This window comes from Natator depressus, chromosome 3 (assembly GCF_965152275.1).
Source record: "Natator depressus isolate rNatDep1 chromosome 3, rNatDep2.hap1, whole genome shotgun sequence".
Classification (NCBI taxonomy): Eukaryota; Metazoa; Chordata; order Testudines; family Cheloniidae; genus Natator; species Natator depressus.
The window spans coordinates 164,488,658-164,503,360 of NC_134236.1; the positions used below are offsets into that span (position 1 = coordinate 164,488,658).

At 44.0% G+C, this 14,703-nt stretch overlaps 1 protein-coding gene and 1 long non-coding RNA gene across 4 annotated transcripts in view; one reads left to right on the forward strand and one right to left on the reverse strand.

Annotated features, from left to right (window-relative positions):
- The window catches only part of LOC141985284 (uncharacterized), a 43,464-nt gene that overhangs the window by 5,859 nt on the left and 22,902 nt on the right, over nucleotides 1-14,703 (reverse strand). The window contains exon 3 of the long non-coding RNA XR_012638898.1: nucleotides 2,529-2,720. This is a non-coding gene — a long non-coding RNA (uncharacterized LOC141985284). The remainder of the gene's footprint in view (nucleotides 1-2,528; nucleotides 2,721-14,703) is intronic.
- ESRRG (estrogen related receptor gamma) overlaps nucleotides 9,331-14,703 on the forward strand; it is a 476,445-nt gene continuing 471,072 nt past the window's right edge. For all 3 annotated transcript variants that reach the window (XM_074949251.1, XM_074949253.1, XM_074949252.1), the window contains exon 1: nucleotides 9,331-9,441. The gene's annotated coding sequence lies outside the window, so the exon portion shown is untranslated. The remainder of the gene's footprint in view (nucleotides 9,442-14,703) is intronic.

Below are 14,703 nucleotides of genomic sequence, written 5' to 3' on the forward strand. Positions count from 1 at the left end.
TACATTAATAGATGCCCAAAAAGTCACAATCTCAAAATCAAGGAAGAAGGCCGTACTGGTTAAAAGAACTAATCTGGTTTAGCGGGGAAGTGAAGACCGCTATAACAAATTAAAATAAATACACACATACACATATAAGAAAGGGGAAGTGGATAGTAATGAATGTAAATCAGAAGCTAAGAACTGTAGAAAATGGATCAGAGTAGCAAAGAGACACAAGGAGAAATCTATGGCCAGCAGAGTTAAGGACAAGAAAAAGTTTTCCATGTTTACATAGTATAGGTGCAGTTTAGGAACCAGTTTTTGAAAGTTTGGCCCCAGCCTTCCAAAGGCACACAATCTCCCAGTATTGCTGCCTGGGCAATCCCACCTTTTCTTTTCCCTTTACACAGTCCAGCCTCATAGGAGCTGATAGTTGAGCTGACAGTGTGGTATATGCTTGTGAATTTTGTGTTTGTGTGAATGAGAGACAGAACACTGGGGAGACCAGGAAAACAATTGCTTAGTAGAGTTGGCCTTTAACTGCACGCTGAATAAACTGCATTGTAAACTTGGAAGAATAATAAAAGGGGAAAAGTCGAGCTGGGGAATTGCTTACTAGAGATGGTCCTTAATGAAGGTATACTGTACAGATGTACCCCTTTTATAAGCTCAGATGCTATCATAATAGAAAGAAAACCTCTTTATGCAATTTCCAACCAAAGTTTCGAAACTGTTCCCTGTCTAGAATTCCTAAACAAAAGGAAAATCCTACCAAGACCTGGGGGAAAAGCACATTCTCTATCCTTGATATACTTTACCCTATCTTTACATGTTGACCTTGTTTATGTTTTCAGAAACTGGATATAGAGTTGTCGAGTTGGTCAATAAACTAATCCAGCCATCAATAAAACACACCTTCTTGTTTATTAATACATGATTAAAAATGTATATGATAAAAAGATATTGACTGCAGCAGAGTTTGGGTGACAAGAACAATTATGGTTTCCAAGCCTAATCACTACATGAGCTGTTTAACCCAATGAAAGTCAATAGTCTGTTTATGAACAACCATGTTTTTTATTTTAAGTACAGTATTTGAATTTTATTAGGATTCTCATTCTTACTTCATTTACTATTGTAACTGGTACAAATCTCCAGAATGAAACAGTCAACTGATAAAGCAGAAATGTAACAAAAGTTTTATGCTTATTGTATGACAAAGCTTTATATATGTGCAAACAGTATTTGCTTTCATTATAGCTCTCTATCTGCAATTAAACGAAAGTGATAATTCAGTATTTTCCATTTTTCAGTATATTACTAGTTACACAGTTGATAAGCAGGTTTTCAGATCCTCCTAATTTACTTATAATCCATTTTAATAATATTATTTTAGGCTTAATTTTACAGCACTCAGGTGTAGAGCTTAATTTTTATCTTATTTAAAACTGTGTAAATCAGTGGAGTTACACCAGTGTAAAACTAATGTGAGATTAAAATCAGACCCTGTTTTTTTTCTGATCAAGTGAATTTCAGCTTTTTTACTCTTTACCACATAGTCTCATTGTACTTTCTTTTCCAGTAATATTCCATAGAAACCAAACCATTCTGTAATAATTTGAAAATCTGAAAGGAAAAGGCGGCTAGAGGAGGGATTTTTAAACACAACTCAAAGAAGCAAATCTCTACATTTTATTTTGCATTTACAAACAGAACTGAGTCAAAATATAGCTTGTTTGTTTAAATCTGACCCAGGTCAGTAGTGGCCAAAAGTAGTAAAAATCTGAAGTGTGTTCTTTAGCCTTCGTGAAACAAGGAAACTCTAAGAGACCATGGTGATGGGCTTCAGAGAAATTAGATCCATCTACTTCCTTGTGGACAGGTGCCCATATCACAAAAGATCCCATCATGCTTTGTGGCAGAGGGGCCAAGCAAGGGATTAGGTAAGGAACCTGAACTATCCCTTTAAACTTTCAAGGTTGAAGGTTCAGTTGTAGGGTTGTGTGGGAGACTTGCACTGCTGCTGCCTGGTTGGTTCCTGTTCTGTAGCTAGAAACAAGACTTCCAGACTGCTCAAGAAAAATGTAGAGTTAAATTCGTTTTTTAAAAAAACATCACCACAAACTACTAACTTGTTTGACAGGGCAAAACGGGGAGGTGTGCGTTGGGGGATGTATAACCAGATACAAAAAAAAGAATCATGTCCTGATCCCTGAAGTGGCTACATTTTATTTTACATTACATTACAAAATAAAATATATACAAACTTTTTTTAAAAAGTATTTGCTACTTTCTAGGGGCTTGATTCAACTCCCATTAGAGATTGGAAGGATGGTCCACTAGATAAGGCACTGTACTTGGTCTGAGGAGACCTAAGATCAGTTCTTGGCTTACTCACAGGTGTACTATGTAACCATGAGCGAGTCACTTAATATACTCTGTACCTTAATTCACCATATGTAAAGTAGGGATAGTGCTTCTTTTCCTCACAGAGGTGGTGTTAGGATTGGGAGGCCTTTAGGAAGCATATAAAAACATAGAAATACCTGGATAGCTAAGAATAACATCAATAGGAGTCTTTCCGTTGACTTCCACAGGGATTGGATTGGATCCAAGCCACATGGAATAGCTTCTCCAGTGAATGCATAATCATGTTGTCATCTCCACTTCTGTCTTAATTTAGGGGCTTGGATTCTGAAAACATGTATCAGGCATGGTGCTTACTACCATTAGTAGTCCTGTGGAAGTAAATATTTGCAGAATCAGGCTTTTAAACTGTAAGATCTTCCTGGCAAAAATCTTTTTTTATCACTACTCTAAAATGCCATGAACATCAAGCAATAATAATGACTAGCACTTACATAGATACACCTTCCACCTATTTATGGCATCTTCTTAATTCACTTGTCGGGTAATTTGTTAAACGCCTCAGTATCAAAACCATTTGTTTAAAAAACTCTCATCCTTTACTGTGCTCAAATTTGTTTATTTTAGGCAATGGGCTAATTTGATCACTGGCGATAGTTGCCATTTAATGAGGAAGAATGAAATTATGAATGAACTGAAAGAGGAAAGCAATCAAGATACTCATGTGTTCCTAAATTTTATTCTGAAATTGTTATTGACATTATAAGCACTATTTTGCTACGCACTCTGGTATCATCTGAGAGCTGATCCAACAAAACTGAAATCAATCAGCCTTTCCATTGACTTAAATTAGAATTCAGGTCTTAAGTCAATGAGGACGGGGGCGGGGGGGGTGCGGGGAGGAGGGAATTATTACACATCTTCCTACTGCAGAGTCCTTACACCATCCATTGAAGCATCTGATTCTGGCTCCAGTCAGAGACAGGATACTGGACTACATGGCCATTGGGCTGATCCAGTATCGCAATTCCTATGTTCCTAATCAAAGATATAAGAACTGACTCTGTCAGCCAAGAGGAAGGCAGGGAAACAAATAGGATGACCTGACAGAAAGGAAACTGCACACCAGTCTTTGCTGTAGTCACTGTTTGGATGTCCATGCTTCTGTTTGGAGCTCAGAGAGTATTTATCCAACCTATTTTCTGTACAAACATTGAATTGCTCCCATTAAGGATCATCCCTCTTTGACTGTGTGATACAGTAAGAATACATCATTGGCTCGGAAACACAGATTTGGGAAGGAACAGTCCATATTAGATCAAAGGAGTCTGAAAATCTCAACACTGAAAAGTAGAAATAGTATGAAGAGACTAATTTTCCCTCCCACTTATACCAATATAAAACCATTGCAGCTCTGATTTGATACCAGTATGAGAATGGACTCCAAACCAGCAAAAATGGAAGAAACAAAATATGCAACCAAAAACACTGAAAGAAAAATAATTCCCTGAAATAAAAGGAAAAAAAATTCAGTGCACCTTAACACTAACAGTACTGTGTTACCACAAAGGAACATTACCAAACAGAAGTTAAAACTATACATATTTATCAGAAGTTAAATGGAATAAAATGTGTTCAAAGCATAAATAAATTGAAATCCTGGGACAGTGATCACTTATTTAAAAGTATTATTATTTGAGTTGAGACCTTGCACTTGTGTGCTTATCTTCAAACTCACTTTGATGAGGACATTGCTCACAAGACATTTTGTTCCAGTCTGTGACCTGATTCACTCACATGTTTAAAAATATTAGTACATTTAAGGAAGTCGGTACATTTGAGTCTAATTAATTATGTACATTGTAGATCTATAGTCTTTCCACTCAATGAACCAGAGTTTAAATTCATTTTAGGTTTCAATGTTTTGTTGGGACTCTCTGCCTCTGCTTTAAATCTAGCCTCTAGCATTTGATCGGGTTACTTTACAACTCATGATATTCAGGAACTCCAAATGTAAGGCTCAGATAAATTCTGAAAAACTGACATCCCAGAAGTATTGATATTGAAGAAAATATGGAACAGTTCTAAAAAATTACCCTTCAGGCACAGATAATAGTGATTAAACCCATTGAAATAAGATAGTCTGGGAATTTTTATGGCGATTTTGGAAGGTAATATATATTTTAATTAATCTTGGCCTCATTAATTGTCAAACTACTTCATCATCAGGTTCTACATACGTTCCTACTGATCCTTTATCTTCATCATCACAGTCTCATTCCATCCAAACAGAAGAAAGACCACACTGAACATCTCTGTCCTGGCCCATCCGTCCTATATATTCTAGGGTACCAATTTGTGTGTCTTCTTCAATGTGTGTGCTGTCTGCTGTTGTGTTGGTCTCAGTTCTACAGTTTATATCACACAGAACTTTCAATAACAGTTGTGTTTATCTGGTATATTTCCTTGGAAGGTCTCAGAGAACTATACCACCAATAATTACAGCTGTGAAGCAGATACGTTTGGTTGTTCCCATTACTTTGAAAATGTGTGAACTGAGATGCAGATTCAGCAAAAGACAGATTTTCAAAGGCACAAATGGCAGTTAAGCACCTAGCGCCCACTGACGGTCAGGTTAGGCTTCTAACTGCCATTTGTGCCTTTGAAAATATTCCCTAAATGAACTGGCCAAGGCCACAGAGCTAGTGATTGGTAGAATTTGGAATTGTCTAATCATCCTTAATCTAACTTTGCCTTTCAATTTCTACAAAAAGACGCTGTTTGAATCAAAGATGGTATCCAGCAGGGAAATAATTCCAGAAAGGTGAATGTGACAGAGATGAACTAATAATTGCTAGTAAAGAGTGAGCTCCTCATGTTCAAGAAAGCTCTGATAATAATCTTATTTCTTATATTCTTCTATTTTCTCTCTTCCCCGGGTGTGTGTTGGAAGGGTCCAAAGCAAGAGCAGGTTTCATTCATGCAGCAATAAAGCCAAGGGCCTTCACACATGTGGTCATTAATGATCCCACTGTAACAGCTATAAACCCTGCACTCAAGTGATTCACTGTAGGCCCTGCTATTGCTCTGGATCCCTCCCAGGTACACCTAGCTAAAGTACAGATTATTTCTGTAGTTTGTACATCATCTAGCACAGGGGTGGGCAAACTTTTTGGCCTGGGGGCCACATCTGGGTATGGAAATTGTATGGCTCACAAAATTGGATGTTGGGGTGCGGGAGGGTGTGAGGGCTCCAGCTGGGGGTGTAGGCCAGAAATAAGGAGTTCAGGGTGAGGGAGGGGCTCCGGGCTGGGACCGAGGGGGTTGGAGGGCAGGAGGGGGATCAGGGCTGGGGCAGGGGGTTGGGACTCTGGAGGGGATCAGGTAGGGTGACCAGACAGCAAGTGTGAAAAATCGGGACAGGGGGTTGCGGGTAATAGGAGTCTCTATAAGGAAAAGACCCAAAAATCAGGACTGTCCCTATAAAATTGGGACATCTGGTCACGCTAGGGTCAGGGGTGCAGGCTCTGGACGGCTCTCACCTCAAGCAGCTCCCGGAAGCAGCAGCATGTCCCCCCCGTCCGGCTTCTACGCGCAGGCATGGCCAGGAGGCTCTGTGGACTGCCCTGTCCGCAGGCGCTGCCCCTGCAGCTCCCATTGGCCACGGTTCCTGGCTGATGGGAGCTGCAGGGGTGGCGCTTGCGGTGGGGGCAGTGTGCAGAACCCCCTGGCTGCCCTTACACATAGGAGCCGGAGTGGGGACATGCCGCTGCTTCCGGGAGCCACAACATTTGCGGAGCAGGGCAAGCCCCCAACCCTGCTTCTCGGCGAGAGCTCAAGGGACAGATTAAAACATCTGAAGGGCCAGATGTGGCCCCTGGGCTGTAGTTTGCACACTCCTGATCCAGCACCTTTCCCCCAGAACAGTTGTCCTGTGTCAAAATTCTCCTCTGTCAACAATATGTATGTATGACATGTATATCCATTATGTAGGGACACTTATCAGTCTTTGAAATACAGCCACCTCTGTTGTGGGATGAGATGGGCGGTTCATCACAAGCAAAACTAATACTTTGTTTACATGAATATAAGACCTTGACTTGGTCAGGCACACCTAGAAATCAGCATTTTGTTCCTTTTACAAATGGTTGTGGTTAGAGGAATGCAGGGAATACAAATACAGGATTTCTGTTGTAAGTGTTTTTTGTCATTTGGACTTTTGTACTACACCTTAAAGTGAATGATTTTAAAATCCACACTGGTGTATTTTGCTAATTCTAAATACTTATTTAACAGAGACTGGAATGGCTTAGGTGTATCTTTTCTATTGTTTGTAATGAATGAACTTTCTTTTACTGGCTGGGAACCAAATATAAGAATGACAACTAAGGCTATAGGCCCATTGCTATTCAACATAATGATTCATATTTATGGGACCCGATCTTGCTCTAACTGAAGCCAATGGCAAAACTTCTGTTGACTTCAGTGGATGCAACATCAGACCCATGGCTCATAACAGTATTCATATTCATAGAAGTGTAGTGGTGCATTATGATCTCCCAGTGGTGAAAGGCAGCTATAACATCAGTGAAATCAGAAGTTCTAAAATCTAAACTCATCTACATGAGATTAGAATCAGGCCTTCTGTCTAATTCTCATAAAGTCAGTGAACTGTTTTTTGTTTTCCACAATTTCTTCTTTTAGACAGTTCTTGGAATAACGGATCACGTTCGTAATAGGGCCTGTAAGACATGAGAAGCCCATCTCATGCCCCTGAGAGATGTAGTTAAGCCGACCGAAGCCCCAGTGTAGGCCCAGCTACCCCCTCTCGTGGAGGTGAATTACCTACACTGCGAGGAGAATACCTCCCATTGGAGTAGGTAATGCCTACTCCGAAGTGCTGCTACAGCGTTTCAAGTGTAGACAAGCCTTCAGAGAGGAGGCTTTAGTACAGCGATGGCAGAACCCCGGCCATCCCTTTAGTGTCTACACTACAATGCCTCTGTAGCATTTCTAGTGTAGGCATACCCTAAGACAGGGAAGCGCTCTGCCGTGTATGGTGTACCTGATCAGGAGACAAACAGAGAAATACTGCTTCCAGTCTAGCACCTTTCATGAGCACTAAACTAAAGGCCAAATTTGAGTGAATTTTCATGCAGCTAGCAAAAGGCTCATGCCTGGCACAAATTCTACCAAATTTCAAGTCTCTTTTCCAATGCATTTTAAAGAAAAAGGCTCACTTTTTAATAGGGGCAAAACAGTGCCTCATTCTCAGAAATGGTTGGACCATTTTGGCTGAAATTTTGCAACATATTCAGCCTGAGGCAGACAGCCAGCATGGAAAAATTCAGCCTAAACAGTTAACTTCTGGCAAAAGTTATAAGTCACTGAAGTCAGGGTCTGACTTGGGCATGGAAGTGTCAGGGAACCTTAATAATAAGTGATGGTATCATCACTGCCTCTCCTGCCCATATAGAACCTCTCCTCTGAGGGTCTCAGATAGTTTTTTCAAGCACTGGTTAGTAAAGCCACACACAGAAGCGCCATGGTGGGCAGGTGTTATTAGTCCCTTTTACAAACAGGGATACAAACAGAAAGGGAGTTAGTGTGAGAACTGGGGACAGAACCCACTACGTCTAATTCTAAATCCCCTGTGGTGTACCTCCTGGAGCAGGTTTTCTCCCGGTAGACTGTAACCTACGTCTTTACTCCTGGATACCTGGCTCCCTCTGGCCTGCCAATTTATTGTGCTGCTCTGCCCCACAAGGGCATATATATTAGACAGAATGTCCCTTTTTTTATTTCCTAGCTCTGCTCTTTAGAATGTTGTGATTTAAACTATTGTTGGGGGGGGGAGGGGGAGTCTGAATAATAAACTCATTCAGGACAGCTGCCTGCAGTTCAGTGTTGTGGCTTCTGTGGGTATGTCTGTACAGTATGGAAAAAAGAATTTGCAGTCTGAACTGAAGTGGCCTAATACACAGCCATTAAGGAGAGGCCTGAGATGAACAACTCTGGGATCCTGTGGAGACAGATTGTGTTGCCTGTGTGACTAGCAAGGACTTCATCCTTGTTTCAAAACCCCTTGCTCAGTGCACTTCATGTGAAGGCATACATTGCAGGGGCCAGGCCCTGAAGCTGCATAAAAGTTCATGCCATTGTCTGACTTCCTTAGAAAAGTGAGAAAAATAGTTAAGTGCTAACAGTAACTGATGAGATAGCAGGGACCAGCTGGGAATGCATTGTAAAAATTGTCCCATCAACAACAAATTCCTTAGCTTAAAATTGCAACCATCTTCAACAACCCAGAGTTTTCCCAACCAAACTGCTGACTCCTTTTTTCTTATCAAAACACCACAGCACCCATGTTAACAACCCGGAGACAATCAAATGCAGGACCAGCTGGAGCTAGCCAGCTCTTGTCTCTCCCTTGATATCAGGTGTGTGGTGCACTTCTGTGGCAGATGAATCTATGCTCTCAAAGCAGGGTGCTCCCCTAAAACTTTCAAAAGCACTATTAGAGCGGTGCCAGAGATTTCCGACCCAAAAGACAGAGCTCTTCCGGATTGCCTCAAACCCGGCTCCGAGGTGGGTATCCTGTAGTCCTTTGTTGAATCAAACCTCTTCTTCCATCATGTACAGACTTAAACCCCAGATGTAAGAAGCACTTGGAATTTGCCTGTGTGCATCTCTCTCTCCTCTTGCCTTTGGATTTATTTGGGTCTGGCAAGCTCCCCTACAAAACACATTTTTAAAAGCTCCCTTTTAAATAAAAATAAACGCGGGGACGGAAATCCAGCCAATGTTCGTGATCGTAGCGAATTTAAAGCAGCTTTCGTCCCAGGTCGTATCTGTTCAGAGGTGATTCTGATGAGTGTTTCTATAGGATCAGTCTATTCTATTAAATAGAAACTTGTGTTGCTATGAGGGGGAAATGCTGGGTTTTTTTTTAACTAAGAACTTTAATTATTACCTTCAGGGGAAGTTACTATTTAACTCCAGAGTTATACACTCCTGTGTCTCTGGCTGCATGTAGCTACTTCAAATGAGGGCTGGAATGAACGACCAACAAAAACCATTAGCGAGATAAAAGTAAGTAAGCGAAACGGGGTTAAGATTTCAGACCACTGGCCCCTATTTTTGCCTTGCGTAGATCTCTCTCTCTCTCACTCACACACACACACACGGCTCCAAAGGTTTTATCTGTCTTGAACCTTTCTAAAATGCTACACGATTACTACATGAGTATTTCTCATCTGTAGCCCGATCCGTCCGTCCACCCTTCTTTCCTTCCTGATGCTGCTTCTACCTATTGCACATCGCTGAATGTCTCCAGTTCCTCCACCCCCAGCCCCCTGGATACAATCGCCTGGAGGTAACGATGGCTCCTCCAAGGTGTCCGGCAGCCACAGGGACCCTTTCCAGGTTCTCAGAGTCCTTAAAGTAAAAATCTTTCATGATTTGGCTGTAATTTATAAAATCCCTCTTCAGGTTAAGGATCTCTCTGATTTCTCGTCTAAATGGCTGTACAAAAGCACGACTGCAAAACTCTGCTTCATTAACATGGCCAGTGTGTGTGAAATACCTGTATATTTCCAACATGTGCACAGACAAAGACTCCCCCATTTTGGTAATTATCCTCACCAATCTGGTAATTTATGCAGGATGTTTATATTTATATAACATGCACATTTTTGAAGGAGTCTGCTTCTTCATCAGGTCAATGTGTTAATTAAAAGTTGGTCCAGATTGGTCACTTTGCAGTCCCAGATGTGCTTAACAGCATGCAATTAACACACAAGGAAAATCTTTTTGAAGATACCGGAATGTAAAAACTGAGTAGAAAGCCTTTCGCTTCTTAACATGAAATAGCACTGGCAGCCCCCCCAAAAGTCATTAGAGATATAATTAAATATGTAGTATTTTTGAAGCGCGCCCTGCACAATCATCCAAAAATATTAAATAGTAATTTGATTTTTTCCCCTCTATCACTACAGGTGCTAGCTCTGTTTTCCCTTCATTTCCCACACCATGTATATTAAACAGAGAGAGAACATTGCTCTATTGTTGATGATGACCTGAGACTTGGCTGAAATATTTTGCTCCACGGTGTAAGATTGCAAAGTGGGTCTCTCTCTAAAGTGGCTAGTTTGGCTTTTATAATTACCTCGTGGTCCAAACTTCTCTGCAATCCTTTTTTTTTTTTTTTTTTAAGAAGAGAAAAAGAAGAGTTTGCCCTGGGTATTAACATTTTTGTGTTCAGGTGTGTTCAAGCCAGGCTCCTAGTCACTGCACGGGCAAACTAGCCTAAGTAAAGACTGCAGGATCGGGCCCTATATTTCTATACTCACCCTGGTCTACCAGTCCATTCACAGCACCTCGACTGCCTGCCTGTTCTCGCATTCAACTTCGCCTAACGGTAGCAATTTACAGGCCTCAGTGCAGCCTCCCCTGAAATCCCCCCGCCCACGTCCCCCCGGGATGATGCCTTGTCTCCCGTAGTCCCGGACCCTCGCTTCGCGAGGGTGTATTCCCCACGTATGCACCAGGGAGCTGGCATTCCACACCCTGGGAAATGCTGTAGCGGATTGGCGTGGCCAACAAAACCACTTCTTAAAACTCTTCATTTATTCAAGTCGGCGGAGACTTTTTTCAACCTATTCCTTCCCCCCCGGAATATTTCTCCCCGGCGCAGTCCAACCGCCTCCTCGTTTGCTTCTGTTTCATGAAACTGTTGCGACAGTCGCGACCTCTGAACAATAATCCCCAAGCAACCCCTGCCCCGAGGACACGGTGCTGGGCGCGCCTAGGCACACGCCATGGCAAAAATACTTTGCCCCGGCCCCAGCTCCAGACAGACGCCCGGAGGGAGGCTGCCGGTCCTTGCAAGCTGACTAGAATTGTAGCTATCAGACTGAAGCCGCAGAAGGGGGCTATGATTTAAACCCAGACCCGTCCTCGCTGTTACCAAGAGTATATTTTTTTCTCTTTTGTAGGATACAGAAGGTGAATAATGAAATCCTTTTGCTAATAGTTTATGAGCCATGAGATTGGAAATGTATATGGATAGACCAGAGCGCCAGACTAAAAATCACTTGAGAGAGCCTGGTAGAAGAAACCCTTTAATATCCCCAGCACAGAGCAAAGGGAAACAGGGGGTTGCTAATGTCGGGGGCTGTATGTCTCTCTCTTCCTCTTCCTATATCCCTACTAGCGGATTACAGCCGTCTTATTCAGGGAATAGCAATGCCCATACACCACTCATGCCGTGTATATGTATACACACTATATATAATACACACTCTATAAAGAAAGTCACATATATATGTATATATATATATATATGCCATGTATATGTCTACACACACATACACACAATGTGTATGTATATATATATACACACTCTATAAAGAAAGTCATATATATGACTTTCTACATATATGACTCTAAAGAAAGACTCTATAAAGTCATATATGTATATGACTTTCTTTATAGAGTGTGTGTATATATATATACACATAGTGTGTATGTGTGTAGACATATACACGGCATGATTGGTGTATGGGCATTGCTATTCCCTGAATAAGACCGCTGATTATATATACACACGCTGTAAAGACTGTTTATATATAACCATTCTTTATAGCTTGTATGTACATGGTGCACACATTATATATGCAGTCACGATGTATTTTATATGTGCGAGTGTGTACGTATGAGTGTATAGAGTCTATATTACATGTAGTGCGTAGTCATAGTTTGTGTGTATACACGCACTTTTTAGTGGCATATAAAGTGTAGTCTAGTGCGTGTTGGACAATTTGTTGTTCCCAAGTGATCTTTCTTTGGGTCCCCCCCCCCCCAGGTGGTGGAATTTGAGGGCTTGTGCGGAGCCCAGCGGCACCAGGGTAGAGGCTGCAGGAAACACAGAGTGCAATATGCTTTGCCACCCTCCAGCCCTCCCCACCCAAGCCGCTTTTTCCTCGTGTTTTGCAGCACATCACTTATGTGCCTGCTTCGAACAGGCCAGCTCAATGGGGGGCACGCTGCCAGCCCCGCTTGCCACGCCAGCTCGCACCTTCCGAAGAACGGGGCGTTCCACACAAAGTCTGTGCCCCACGACGTCTGGGGGCATCACATGCAGCCCTGCTGCAAAAAGAAACTCCGCTCGGTGCATGCCAGCGAGGAAAGTCGCCGCTGCGCGAACTGGCCCCATGTGGCCTGAAATGCCCAGAGCCCCAGCACCCCGGCCTGGTAGGGGAGCAAACCTCTGCAGAGCGCCCAGGGCTAGGCTCCAGAGCAGCATCTCCACGGGTGACCCCGCCTGCAATTCAGTGTCCCCGCAGACAGGTAGCTGTCCTTAGCGGGGGAGACCCAAAAGGGCCAACGTTGCTAAGTATAGTCACCGAAATAGTTGAGGGAGGGGGGGTGGAGCCCCGCCCTGACTTGCTCGTAGGGGCACAGCCCCGCAGCGGGAGTTGCTCTGAAGTAGAGGATGGAGCTGGAGGAGAGCGGCTCTGCCTCGGGGCTTCTGGCCGACTCTGCGGAACTCCGTGTTGCAAGCCAGGGGTCAACCTCGCACAACCGCCCCATAATCGCCCCCCCCCCCGCCCCGGACCTTCACAAAGCGGGGTAGAGGGATGAAAGGAGACCGGACGAGGCAGAGACACCCCACCCACCCCGCCCCAAGCCCCGCCGGACTGGGCAGCGAGGGGTAGAATGGGCCCCTAACGTTGCTGCTGTTTGCTGGGTGACCTGACTCCTCTGCTCCCGAGTTTGTTTCTTCCTGAGTCTTTTTAAATTAGGGGTTTGGGTTTATGCAGGAGATTTTTTAAAAGACTAAATATATCGCAGAGCTCACGGCTGGGTGAAGAGTAGTAATCCCCGCCCACTCCCGCCGGGGGCTGCGAACGTCCCTCGGACAGTGCCCCGCCAGTGGAGTACCCAGCTGGCCGGCCGCAGGAGAGATGGCGATCGCCTGACACAGCCCAGGCTTAGACCACAGTCCTGTAGACAGAGCCCCAGCTCAGAGAAAGGTGGTGGGGAAAGTTTGCCTAAATTAATACCTGTCTGATCCCCAAAGAAAGGGGAACAAACCCCAGTAAGGCCAGATCCTCTCCCGAGAAAGAGAGCAAGGGCTGCGCGTGTGTCCTGGGGATAATCCCCTCTGGGTTCGAGCCCCAGCTACACACTGGGGGGGTGGGGGGAAATGGGGCGCATTTAAGGGAAAAGTTTGTACTAGCTACACCACAAACTGTTTCCCCGGGTCTGGGGAAAAGGGCATTGGATTGAGCGGCACTGTCCCCTCCCAGGTTTGCAACCTGAGAATTTTGCAGAGGGCTTGACCAGTATGTGTTGGGCTTTGGTTGATTGTAGTATCCTCTAGCGCTTTCAGGGTGGTAGGGACCCCCCCCCCCAAAAGCAAAAATCTTGGCACCAAAGCGGAAGAGACAAGCAACCCCAATGAGCGGCATGCCCCTGTGCAGCCACAGAGCCTAAACAACAAGGAGGTTGTCTTTGCAAGGAAACCTGTCCCTGGACCTCACATCACCCCCCTAGCTCAGGCAGGAGGAGTCAAACTGAGGAATTGATCCCAGCTGGGGAAGAGAAATCCAGAGTGGCTCTGGAATGATGCAGGCAAACCAAGTAAGCAGCAATTTTCAGAACAAACCTCCAAGATGCCCTCTTTCCGGGGGGGGGGGGTGTCCCAGCCCCCTGCCCGTCGGGCTCAAAGCTGGTACCAATAATTTAATACGCTCCCGCATTCTAGGATTCCTGGGCGCATTAAAGCTCCAAAGCGAGGTGTTTCTCAGTGTTTTGTTTTGCGGGGGGATATATGTATGGGTGGCTGGTGAAAAGCCCCAGCCAAACACCCCCCTCCCTTCCGTCCATTCTCTCCCAAATAAAATCCCCCCACTAAAAATTTCAGGCTGAATTCTCCAGTGTTCCCCTTTTTATTTTTCAGGTAAGTGAGGGTAAACTCACTAATCCTCCCCCCCCCCCCCGCAGCCTGATCCATCACATCTCCTTCACTTCCACACGGACAGGTGTGTGCTTTCTTGACCCCTCCCTCCTAAACACCCATCAAACGCACCACAGAACCCACTGGGAGTGAAAGTCCGTGCTAATCCAGGTCAGTTTTTCCCCTTGGTTGGGGGGGGGGGCTAATATAAACGTCCTAGGGAAAAAAATAAAAGCAAACAAACAAACAAACCCCTCACACACAATCCCAATAAAGTCAAATTCCTTCCCACACACCCACAACTTTAGCCCTGGCTGCTGCCTGGGGGGTTTTTAATCTCACAAAGAGAAAGGGGGGCTCCATGCGCAAAATTACGCCTTCTCCTCTCATTT